General features: G+C 33.6%; 1 protein-coding gene across 1 annotated transcript in view; it reads right to left on the bottom strand.

Moving 5' to 3' along the window:
• LOC143236188 (thromboxane-A synthase-like) overlaps positions 1 to 14,151 on the bottom strand; it is a 140,591-nt gene that overhangs the window by 55,565 nt on the left and 70,875 nt on the right. The gene's annotated exons all lie outside the window — the stretch shown is intronic.

The raw sequence follows: 14,151 nt of genomic DNA, 5'->3' as shown, positions 1-14,151 counted from the left end.
AAACTTCATGGTGAATGACGCTAAAATTCTGGGTTCTATCCTACCCATTGGACAAAGTGCAGATAGCATATTATGTAGATTTGCTGTAAAACAATACAATTGGCTATAAATAACGACTTTTTTCTATTCACTTTGACAGTAAAGTTTTCTCCGAAAAAAATAATAACGACATTATATACAAAACAGATGTGAAGGACAGCAATATAGATTAGAAATAAAATGTTTAACCACACGCACATATTGGTTTCTTATGGAATAACAATAGGTGTCATTTTTGTCTCTAATGATATTTTATTAAACTCTCATCGTTTACTGCGTGTATTATATCCACTAAAAATAATTTGAGAAAGAAAATTTGAACGAACGTAATATAAAAAAATAAAGCACGAAAACATTCAATTTTTATCTCTCTCTTTCGTAAACGCTCGACAAATCTAATCTCAGCACTTTAGTTTCCAACTACAGGTTTATTTGTGAATATTTAAGATGTAATTAAAAGTTATAATTTCTATTCTTTCCCGTGTTCAAGCACCAGTTGTTACAAACTCGTTAATGTTTTGTCAGACAAAATCACAACTAATTCATCAGTGTAGATGCGCAGTAAATAAATTCCTATAGTTGAGTGCGAGTGGTTAGCCCCGTTTTTATCAGTATCGGGAGTACTCAAATAAAAATTTAAGTCAGTACAATTACAGTTGCGTTCATAGACTTAATTTTCTTTGGTATGAACATTCTGCTGCTATCAGAATTGTGTGACCGGTGTGACAGCCATAAGTCCGGACTTAAAGTTAAAATCATGGTTCGATTACCTTCAGTGTACCCAGCAGATAGCTCTATGCGGAGTTGCTCTAAAAACAAATCAAATTAAACAAAAAGGCTTTCAGCATTGAAACAGAAATGATTTACGATGTATTAGTAATAATATGAAAGAAAAGCTTGAAGGTTTGATTCTCAGGTACACTGGCAGCCAGTTATAGGTAACCCTACAGATGTGGTATTAAGTACACTGACAATTAGTTAAGTATAAACCAGTATCCACATTCAGGAAATAAAGTACAGAGTAAAGATTGAAATAGGGAGAGAAAACTCATGTAAACAAACATGTGAAATCTTCATTCACCAAACTGCACTCACATATTACAAAATTGGCGAACTTTTCTTTCAGTTGGTTTTAACTCTGGATGGAGAAGTTTTACAGTAGTTGTTTTGAAACAGGAGAACAAATGATCATGACATACACATTTTAAAATCAGCTAGAGGGTCTATACGTAAAATACCATAACTCAGAGCTACGTATTTCAACAAGTATTCCGAAAAGTGTAGGGAGGAGAGCCCCTATCTAAAACTCGTACCAATTTACAAAGCTAACTGTCTCACTCTTTGAAATGGGTTTATTCAAACTGAGGTTTGATGTTCATATTTGCAGAATTTAATGAAAATGTTTCATAAATATTTATAGAAACAAAACTTCTATACAAGCTACATATCTCGACACATTGTACTGGCTTCTAAAGTAACCAGTAATGCAAATAATGTTGGACTTATTTCCCAATCAGTAATAAATTTACATCTTAAGTACACACATATTTACATATTAGATAGATCTTATATTTTACTGACTTTTGAACTTTGGATTACGTGTTGGTGCTCTGTCATATGAGAGGATCAGGCTTCAGGTTTGCAGCCCGTAGTGGCTCAGCGTTAAGTTTGGGGCTTATTATGCTAAAATGAAGTTATTATACCAGGTTTGAGAAGATTATGGATAGCCTATTGTGTAGTTTTACGCTTTAAAACCATCAAGAAATAAAAGCTTTCTCACAACACCTAATATTGGCTTCATCTGTATGTGAATACACAGACTATTAATTATAAGTATTGCACAAGTATATAGGGTTAGGCTTTCCTGCAGATAAAAAGAATGGAATAATTATACGTTTTTATTTATTTACTATTTGCTATGGAAATCTGCTTGGACGTTTTGATGAACTTCAATCGTCTGGCTGGAGTGTAGAAGTGAGTCAATAACAACTTCAAGAAGGTTTAAGCTTATTAAATAACACATAACATCCAGCTGTCGAACGTGTAAGTCGCTGTTGATCGTTTTTTGTTTAATGAGGCGTAGATTAAAAGATATCCAATGTAGAGTAGTGTAACACAAATAATTTAATTCAAAACTCTGAAAGTTTGTGTGTATACAAGAATCACAATAAGAAACATACTCAAGGTAACATGACAGTTACTCACCAATGTACAGCTAAGAGAGGTGCAATAATGTGCACCAGCCAGTTGGGGACAAACAGAAACCCCAGTATCTCCATGCCTCAAGAATCTCCAATGTGTAGTTCTGTCTAACTGAACTCCTTCTATACCTGTGAAACTATACCTACATGTATATATAATACGATATAAATCGTTTATAAGAAAACTTAATTGATGACATTCATGAAACGACATACACGTCGTTTGATACACTGCGCAGAAAGGAAATGGTACGAGTTCATGATACGTTGAAAGGGTGTTTATGTACCTGAGGGAAAATAAAACAAATCGTGGTTTTGTACATTATTACAAGAAATAGTACAACAAAGAGAAAAAGTAGTTCAGACAGAAATGGAAATAATTTATTTGTTTTGAATTTCTCTCCAAGCTACCAGAGGGCTATATGCGCTAGCAGTCCCTAAATTGGCAGTGTGAGACTAGAGGAAAGCAAGACAGTCATCACCACACACCGCCAACTCTTGGGCTACTCTTTTAACAAAGAATAGTGAGATTGACCATCACATCATAACGACCCCATACCCGAAAGGGCGAGCATGTTTGGTGTGACTGGAATTTCAACGCGCGACCTTCGTATTACGAATCGAGCGCCCTAACCATCTCGTCATGACAGGCATTTTCAGTGATAAAACATCACTGAGTTATTGCAATATATTATATTTTCCCAGTTGTTCTGTCTTTAAAGGACGAACACAAAATTTGAAGAACTGAGAAAAGTGCTGTAACTGAACGTTGAACTCTTGATGACGAGAAACCTACTCGAAATAAAAATGTATCTTGGAACGATTGGTATGGGTATTAACACTGTCACTGATAAGGAGAGGACAACATTTCTTTAGCTGACGGTGAACTAGGAAGGTCGAAACGTTGTTCTCCTTATCAGTAAAAGTGTTAATATCCATACCAGCAGTACTGAGATACATGAATGTTGAACTGATGTCGAAAAACCAAATGACGAAGAAAGACTAACAAGAATCCACCTTCTGAATCCAGGGCTGTGGTTCTCCTTCCCGAGTTTCCCTATTTTAAAGCACTACAATTCTTGGTTCTATTCCATTCGGTGGATTCAGCAAATGATTTACTATGACTTTTCTATAAACCAAACAAATACGCCATCTTTCAAGTTCAGTCAAAACTTGCCAGAACATTTCATCTTATTTACGGTTAACCCTAACTCACAAAGCAGGTAATGCAGTCCTATAGGGTTAGGCTCACTAGCAGAGACAAAAAACACTGTTCGTAAAAATGACGTCATGATACGATCAATGTAAAGTGTTCACTCACTAATTCTAAAAATACACATTATGATGTTAATAATGTAAAATGTTAACTTATCCCATCTAAAACGACGTAATAATACCATGAAAACAAATATTAACTCACTGAATCTAAAAATTATTTCATAATACAATTAATGTAAAAAGTTGACTCGATGTATCTAAAAGTCACATGACACAAATAATGTAAAGTGTTTGTTTGTTTTGAATTTCGCGAAAAGCTACACGATTGTTATATAAGCTACTCGTCCCTAATGAAGCAGTGTAACACTATATCGAAGGCAGCTAGTCATCACCATACACTGGGATACTCTTTGACCAATGAATAGTGGGATTGACCATCACGTTATAACGCACTCACAGGTAAAAGGATGAATATATTACTAAAAATGATGTTATGATGCAATTAATGTAAAATGTTAACTCACCGTTCCTGAAAATGACAATTACTGTTAAGTGATAACTCACTGTTACTAAAAATGACATTATGATGCAATTGAAGTACTATAATAATTCAATATTCTTAGAAATGACGTTATGATGCAATCAATGCAAAATCTTAACTCACTGTTATTAACAATTCAGTCGATGTTCACTATCTCAATACTGCATCTTAATTTGATAATTATATTTTACATATGAGTTTTTTTTAGAAACAAAAACTTCGCCTCATAATGAACACGAAGAAAACGGACTGTTTTAAAACAATTTGTAAAGTAATTGTTTCTACATCAAAAGTGTTCGTTATTTGGAGGACAGCTGCCATTTACAAACGTTTATATATTTAATATTTTGAATTTTTGAACTCTAGTAAGGGAAACAATATCTTATTTTTAGTTTAAAATTTCAGTATCCTGTTCAGTCAGAAATAGTACAGAATAACAAGAGTCATAATGAGATTATTGTGATTTAGAAGTTCTCGGTAATACCTATTCAACAGGTTAAAAATACACGGGTATATGCGCTTCGTGATCTGAGGGTCGCGGGTTCACGCCCAAGTCGCGCCAAACATGCTCGCCCTCTTAGCCGTGGGGGCGTTATAATGTGACGGTCAATCCCACTATTCGTTGGTAAAAAAAGTAGCCCAAGAGTTGGCGGTGGGTGGTGATGAGTAGCTGCCTTCCCTCTAGTCTTACACTGCTAAATTAGGGACGGCTAGCACAGAAAGCCCTCGAATAGCTTTCTGCGAAATTCCAAAAAACAAACAAACAAACATTGTGTATGTTTATCATAAGAAAAAAAAATCTACTGTTATTCCAGAAAAAAAAAACATCTCTACTTCTTTGTGTGTCGAACTCTTTTCGTTTGTCTTACAGTTCTTCACATCTTTTCCGTTGATAATGTCATTATTATCCTGCTGTCAGAGATTATTCTATCTTTAAAAAATAATTTATAATTACTTTTCCCTAATTTGTGCAGTAATTTTGTCGAGAACGTGAAACACTAGTTGTTTCACAATTCTATTCTCTTTGGCTCTTTTAAATTTGTATGTAAAAATACTTCGGTGTTCGGTCACTTTAGTTTTAAAAAATTAGCTTATTTCAACATTTCCACAATTTTAAACTACTTTCAAACTGTCGTAAATCGGTTTAGGCCTACGTTAACACTCTAATCAAGTTACCAGAATAAACTGATGTTCATGGGTCTTCTCGGCGCGAAGAGGATACTTTTTTGTTTGTTTGTTTGTTTGTTTGGGAATTTCGCACAAAGCTACTCGAGGGCTATCTGTGCTAGCCGTCCCTAATTTAGCAGTGTAAGGCTAGAGGGAAGGCAGCTAGTCATCACCACCCACCGCCAACTCTTGGGCTACTCTTTTACCAACGAATAGTGGGATTGACCCTCACATTATACACCCCCACGGCTGGGAGGGCGAGTATGTTTAGCGCGACGCGGGCGCGAACCTGCTACCCTCGGATTACGAGTCGCACGTCTTAATATGCCAGGCCAACGAAACTTAACTCCTAACAAAATATTTAGTAGTTGTTAGGTTAATAGACTTTTGGCTTATCCTATTGACATTTTATTTCTTTTCTTTTTTTCACTTAAACCATTAACTGTATTTTCAAATAAACATGCATAATATTAGAATAAACGTTGTAGTGAAATTTCCCTACTTAAATTTTGACAAATACTGAAATCAGTATTTAATTTTCTAGATATTCGACAATAGATGACACCAGATTTTAAACACCCAAGATGTATCAAGTGAACGATCAAATAATTTTTAATCCATTATTTATATCTTATATTAGACAAAGAAACCTGGTGTTCTGATTATTGCAGCAACAAATAAAAAATTATGTCACTGCTGCTTTGCTGATAAAAATAAACTTGTTATGTTTTCATACATATTTATGTTTCAATAATTTCAAATGAAATACAGACATTTGGTCCTAAGTAATAACAACATGTTTGTGTCATGTTCGGCATAACACATTCAAATCCGTTCTGAAATAACAGCAATATTTTTTCCCAACAGTAATAACTTTGGTCTCATTTTCTAACCTAAATATAGGTCATACAAAGTCAGTTTGGTTGCTTTTATAAAGCAACGTTTGTATAAAAATGTTTAACCCTGAAGCTAACTTTACAATTTTAATTTAAATAACTGAATATAATTTGAATTCATATAAGCTGTTTGGTCACTTAAAATTACAATAATGATATAGTAAGTCCCTAGTTAGGTCTGGAAGTAGGAGTTTCTTTTATTGTACGCCTGCTGGTGGGACAGCGGTAAGTCTTAAGAGTTCTAACTTTAAATTCAGGGGTTTCACTCCTCTAGGTGGACATAGAAGACAGTCACAAATGGATTTTCTATAACTAAACACACACATCTTTCGGTCCAAAGTGAAACTCCTTTCATGTGTTACTTAAGTACCCAGTGACGAAAAAAATATTTTGGAAATACGTAATGGTTCAGCTACTACCACTGCAAATAAACATAAAGTATGAAAATGTTATTTCCGTATGTATTACACAGTGTTACCTAAGTAATTATGTTGTGAAAGGCTATAATCAAATAATGGATGAAAATAAATGTTAATAGACAAGAGGTACCTTTTTAGACCATTGTTTTCTTTGGTGACAGGACTGGAACCTGCGACCCACAGATTACATATTGAGTACCCAAACCTACAGGAGATGAAGTAAATATCTTATCATCTTTGAACAACTGTTATCTTTGTAAGGAATTTCCTATTATGTATTTATTTTAATACTGATATTTGTTTTAGTTAAATATATATTCAGAAATGCGTGTTTTTCGGTCATATAAAATCGTACCACGTAACACCAGAAATATGTCACGTAACTCTAAACAAGTTATTTAAAATCTTCTTTTTGTAAAACAGTTATATTTACTCCCGCGTACTGTTCAATTAGAAATTAAAAGTTTGGTGGGTTTTGTTTGTGAATTTGTTTACTAAAATTTGTAACATTTTTAATAGGTGGCAGTTTTTTATTTTAATTACATTCTGCTTACTATCTTTGCGAAATGAAAGAAAATGTTATAGTATTTAACGACAGCCAATCAGCTCTGATTAAGTGTTTTATTTACTTTTACCATGATAATCAGCCTTAGATAGTTTGTCTTTATTACCCAAGTACATTTTCAGGTTTAAAAATGATTCATACAAAAAACATAGGATGAAGATGTCCCCTGCTGGTAGTCTAAAGGCACGGTGTACTTACCAGGTGTAAGCTACCTTGAAACAATGTGAAATAAACACTGATATAAGTTTGTTTACCAACTTCACTGGTAATTTACGATTCTTTCGGCAGTAGGATTTGCGATACATTATTATCAGAATATATATTTTTCTATCTGTATTAAATATCAAAATTGGATCTACACAATTTAGTAATTAAGCTCACAATACACGGATAGTCTTTTTCGCTGATATATACATTAATTTTATAGTATTAGTGAGAACAATATAATATTGAACACAAGTTTTGCTTGAGGTGTTGATAATTCATAATATATTTTTAGACGATATTTAAGATTTAAACTCAGGTGGAAACGTGGTAAGTTTGTTTTGTTTGTTTTTTGGAATTTCGCGCAAAGCTACTCGAGGGCTATCTGTGCTAGTCGTCCCTAATTTCGCAGTGTAAGACTAGAGGGAAAGCAGCTAGTCATCACCACCCACCGCCAACTCTTGGGCTACTATTTTACCAACGAATAGTGGGATTGACCGTACTTTATAGCGCCCCACGGCTGGGAGGGCGAGCATGTTTGGCGCGACTTGGGCGTGAACCCGCGACCCTCAGATTACGAAGTGCACGCCTTAACGCGCTAGGCCATGCCGGGCCAGAAACGTGGTAAGATTGGACACTGATCAACTTGGAGTTTGTACATGAAACAGATACAGGTAACTATGCTATAAATATTTTTTAAAAGTAGAAAAAAATATTAAAACTTAATAAAATCGAGTATTACTTAATATATTAAAACTTTCATTGCTTGATACAGAGACTAACGATTCCTTTCTTTTAACTACGAAATAGTTAAGTGCTCAGCGTACACTTGCTCATTACGCTTTTTCCTGTGTCGCATGGAATGATCTAGTGAAATTTATAAATGATAATATGCCAAGTGTATAAATAAATATACAGGACTGCAAACAGTCAAGTATCACTTTAAATAATAAGAATGAGTTTTGTGATGATATTTTTATGTAAAGATCACAAGGATTATTAAAATAATATGACTTTAGTCTGGTTTACCACATATAATGTGATTCTTGCATATGGTAACAGTATAATTTGTCTCTGAGAGAAAATCAGTTTTAACATGCCAGCGTTCCACGTAAATAACTGTTTTTTACTTCTTTCTGAACAACATTAAAATCATCTTGGGCAACAGTAAGAACTTCAAAATGTATGGTTAAGGTCTCTAACTGATCCGAAGTTTCATCACTAGTTGTAATTTCTTGTAAATTGTACTTTACTTCCAGCAATGCGTGACTTTGTGTTTCATCTAAAGTAACTTTTGTCACCAATTTTCTATCATTCTGTAAATCCAGAGGAAAGAAGATAAAATAATTTATTTTTGGGTATCATTTGAAGTTAATAAAAAGTAATTATTAATAAATTCTTAATATTAAAAATAAAGTGGGAAAGTTGGTTTAAATTCTGTTGTTACATAGTTTGGATATATCCGAATAAACAATTATATCCACTGACTGTGAAATCGGGATTTACCCTACGGGCACCACAGAAAAGTGCTCTTAAACTCCAATAATGGAGAATATCCTCTTCTCGAAATAATCGCTAATCTTGCGTGACTGCTGCCATCTATGTCCTATACTGTGATACAGGAATGCTTAAAAAGCATCATCTGACTGACCGACCATGTGGGACACGTGCTTTAACTTTCGTGTTCTGTAGCTGATTTTATTGATTTATGGGTGACTTAATTACTTACTTGTTACATTTGTTATACTTATCATTGTCTCTCAGCAATTACAGTACATATCCTCTCACATGTGACAGTCTTTGAAATTCACCGATATAAGTCATTTCTACGTGGATAATTGATTCTTTCTGGTGAATCATCCTTGAAATTAATTATTCAAGAACTCTAATTAAAAAATAACATAAATAACAGCTTTAAATGAAGTAATATTAATTATATAACTTGTATTTAACTATCTGTCAGCCTGAAACTTTTCTCGCAAATTTTTTAATCAAACGTTATAAATCTCATATCGTTAGGAAGGCCTATGTTTGAGAAGTCCGGATTACATATAAGATTTTCCATTCAAAATCACTTTGCCTGTTTGTTACTTAGTGAAACATTTTAATGCAATGATAGTGTTACATAATAGCGCTATGTCATTGTTATCACGTGATGGCTTGCCTCCATTTGAGCTTTAATTTTTTTTTTATTTGAAAAGTACTTCTCAGGTACAACAGAATAAATTCATTCGTATTTTATTTACGAGTCCAGATTATTTACATAATATGCATAACTGAAATCATGCATATATTATTTGTCACAAGATTTTGTCAAATGTGTTATCATGCTGTACGGAAAAAAAATGTAACAAAATCTCAACTAAATATTGAATTCTTTAAAGAGTTGGAACTGTTTCAGAAATTTTGTCTGAAATATTTTCACTACAATGGTTTTTGGCCAATCTAAAAACAAGATGATGAATGTATTTACATTTGTCAATTTTGGTTTGTTTTGAATTTCGCGCAAAGCTACACGAGGACTATTTGCGCTAGGCATCCTTAATTTAGCAGTGCAAGATTAGATGGAAGGCAACTTGTCATCACCACACACTGCCAATGTTTGGGTTACTCTTTTATCAACGAAAAGTGGGATTGACTTTCACGTTATAAAGTCCACACGGCTGAAACGGCAAGCATGTTTGGTGTGACGACGATTCACACCCGCGACCTTCGGATTACCGGTTGAGTGCCTTAATGGCTATGCCGGGTCATTTGTCAAATTTACGAAATTAATTGTATTTAATAATGTCTTTGCATTGTTGTATTTTTAATTATTAACACTATATTAGTCTGGTATGGCCAGATGAGAACGGCACTCAAACCCCAATATTAGGGTCGCGGAACCAAATTCCTGTGATACAAAACATGCCTACTCTGTTAGTTACAGAGATGTGATAAAGCCACGATCAGTTCCACTGTTTGTTAGTAAAAGAGTAGTCAAGAGTTGACAGTGGGTGATGTTGACTGGCTGCCTTTTCACTAGTCTATCACTACTAACGCAGATAAATAACTTTGAGCGAAATTCAAGGTAAACTAAACCAGTTAGCACTATATCACTAGTATGGATTATCCTGCAAGAGGGTTACTCTACTTTTGTTTCGATATATTTTCGTTGAAATGGGTGTTTAATTTAAACGACTGTTATAATACCGTTTTTAGAAAACTCACACTAACAACAGTTTCGCTTCAGTTACACTGACATCCATATCAATCTCTCAGAAGTTGCATTGACACATAAAGACATGACGTGACTGAAAACGGAAATATGTTTACCAGCTGCCTTTTGGTGTAAGTATAACGACTTTCTGTGACGTTGATTTTGTACAGGAAAACTTTCTGTTTACAACTTTAACTGAGGATTTATGAGAACAATCGTTACAAGGATAAACGTCAGCATATTGGTATAGCTATGACGAACCCATATTCTATCCTTCCGGCAAAGCCCACAGACTTAGCTGTCATTTCATCAGCCTTATTAACAGAGACACGGTTATGGACATTCCCAGCACGGAATCCTCAGATATTTTCAGTTACCTAGTTTTCAGTGCCTCATATTGAAGGCAAAAAACGTTTACATGTCTTGTATTAGGTTGTCCAAAAATAAATGTCGTTTCTGAACAGCAAAGTTTGGAAAAGTATAAACCAGTGTTTTAAAACATACTTTGATCAAAGTAAGCACTATTTGCCGTGTTAAAAACTCTCTGAAAACTTTTCTGCAGGTGTCTGGTTTTAAAAGCGTTTATTGTTTAAAAAATTGTGAAAGTTCTCGATAAAATGAAAATATGTTGGGGAAAGGTCTGAGGAATAAGGTGGATGATACAGAACCTCGATTTTCAATTCATTCAGTTTTTGCAGCGTCATCCTTGACAGGTCTCACAACGCCAATTTTGTTGATTTACAGTCAACTCATACAGAACCCACTTATCCAACCTTTTGTCTTTCTAATTGCACACAGGTGGTTGGAAATGCTTAATTTTCTTATGTCTAGCTTTTCTGCAACCTCACGTACTGTTGTGCAAGAGTCTGTCTCAACTGCTTTCCTTAATATGTTTTCATTTAAGGTTTTAATGCAAGATTTTTTCCAAATATTCCAAATTTTCAGGAAACAAGCACAACTTACAGGCTGATAAAAGTACTTACAATTTTTAAAATAATAAAATGTGTTGTTGTGTATGTGAATATATGTGTTATTAATGGTGTTCTAACGTGTTAAAGTGATAATTTACAGCAAAAGTTTTATTTTCAAATTAATTAGCTACTGATTCTGTTAAAAACATTAGGACTAACGTGATTCATAAATTACCAGTAGTTCACACATTAATAAATGTTTAACTATTAATGGTATATTTCAGATACTAGCTTATACACATAATCATAACTGTTAGCTGGGTTGTAGTGTTCTTTAAGGTATACTTGATTGTATCACGTGAGACAGGCCGAGATTCTTCCTGGTTCTAATTATTTAATGCAGCGTCCATAATATACGTAAATCTTATAGAGTCAGCTCATTACAGTCTAAACATTCAGTGAAAACGTTCTTAACATGTTTCTATTGAGTCGCGTCGTTATATAATCATCAATTTTTATATACTTCACTGTATTGTGCTTCTCTTACACGTTTAAAATATTTAGCGATGTCTCAGTTGGGCACCCCAAAGAATGTTCAAGCCCTTAGTTTGAAATTTTGGTGTTTCTGGTATCAATGTTTATGACGTCCTCTTGTAAGACATCGATACGTTTTCAGGTTTACATCGCTAAAACCAGAGGTTCAATTCCCCTCCTTAGACGCAGCAGTCAGACCGATATTTATTATATTTTCATTACCTGAAAGAGAATATATTTAAACACATTACCCTTCTATGGGTTGTAGATCAACAAGAAGGTTAGGACTTGACTACACATTGCATGTGTTTAACAGGAACATGATAATATTACTTATGTGCAGCAGTGACATTATACAACATGGAGACAGGAGCAAAGATGGCCAAAGGTGATGCCTGTACTTTGTTCAACCAACAGCAACAAAACCAATTGGCATTATTACACGATGCTGTTTTGAGCATTTCACTGCCAGGGTCACTGTTATTTCACTAATTTGTTCTTACATCCAATATGGCGGGAAAACAACACTGATCCAGTGCATGTACGACGTCACGTGCATAACCTATGTTATAGTCTCGCAAACGTAACCTTGACACTCCTGGTAGTCTTGCACAATCAACCCACTCCCATAATATAAATGGATTTAACACAATTTCCAAATCTTTGTTTTTTGTTCAGTTTAACATATGTTTATAAATGATTTAATTGGAAACTATAGATAATTGACCAGGAACGTTTATAGATTTTGCAATTTCAAACTCCAGTCGATACTATTTCTACGAGAACATTAGGAGAAACCTTACGTGTGAGGAGTAGAGCAAGCTAGTATTCGCGTCAAGAGAAGTGTATGTATGAATGTAGTATATTAAAATATATTTGTGTTAAAAACATATCATAAATTTCATACATACCCAGATTCAGTTTAGTTCTAAATTAGGATTAAACTTTCCGACTATTTGAAATTGTAATTCGCAACACCTGGAAGATGTAACGCAAATATAAATAAGATATTTACAATCTTGTTTTCTTAAGACAGTTACGTTTACACCCGTTAACGTTAATTAGAAACAATATGTGTGATAGGTTCTATTTATGAATTGTTCTAACTTCTGGTGAGTAAATATGTTTAATTTTCATTGTCATATTGTTTATTAGATTCAATTAAAACTAAAATTTGTAACATATTCTATAGGTGGCAGTGTTTTGATTTTAATTATATTCTGTTTATTATCTTTGTTAAATGAAATAAAATCTTATTGTATTTAACGACGGCTAATCAACTCTGATTAAGTGTTTTATTTATTTTTAACATGTTAATCACCGTTACATTACAGATAGGATGTGTTTATTATTCAAGTGAGTTTTCGGCTTTAAAAATGATTCAATGAATTGTTTCAATGCTTAAGTTAGTATGTTTAACTCTTAAACTTCAACAACTATCACAATTTATTTTGAATAAATTTCTAGAGATTTCCTTAGTTCAGACTAATTAGTCATATATTTTTAAAGTCTGGACCCATATTCAGGAGAATGCAGTCATGTTTGTAAATGTTTTCAAGAATATGAGATATTTCTTTGAAGTTACCTTTTGTTTTCTAATATGCAAATTAGCCATACCGCTAACGTTACACAACATGTGTCAGAATATGTATTTGTGTCTATTTCAATATATTTCCACACAAAAAGTATAGTAAAATATGTTGTTTTTTTAAATATAAATACCAAAGCCTAGCTAACGCTATGTCAGGATATGTGCAACGTAATATTTAGTTTGAAAGTGATATTGTGTTTAGGTATCTTCCACAAACGTTTTGTAAACAGAAGGATTTTTGAAATGTTAATGTGGAATATATAATTTTTATCAGCATTTTACCGTATAAAATTCAGTAATTAAGCCCAAAATACAAGGACAGTCTTTTTCTGTTGTACAAATATGAAAGTTTATTGTCACCACAAAAAAAACATAATATTGAACAGAACAATATATATGTAAACACGGCTGGTTTGGGTTGAGAAAAGTTTTATGTATAGGAGCAAACAACATTTCGACCTTTTTTGGCCATCGTCAGGTTTGCTCCTCTACATACAAATTTTCTCAATCCAAACCAGCCGTTTTTACATATATATTTTTTGATAGAAGTACGTTTTCTCGTCATTACTGATTAAGCAGAACAGTTTTATTTCCAGTATTGATAGTAATTCACAACAACTTTTAAGACCATATTTAAGTTTTAATCTCAGATGGAAATGGTAAAAA

The sequence above is a fragment of the Tachypleus tridentatus genome, chromosome 13, assembly GCF_004210375.1.
Source record: "Tachypleus tridentatus isolate NWPU-2018 chromosome 13, ASM421037v1, whole genome shotgun sequence".
Classification (NCBI taxonomy): Eukaryota; Metazoa; Arthropoda; class Merostomata; order Xiphosura; family Limulidae; genus Tachypleus; species Tachypleus tridentatus.
Note: the sequence above shows the minus strand (reverse complement) of the source record. Positions and strands in the feature narration are given on the sequence as shown.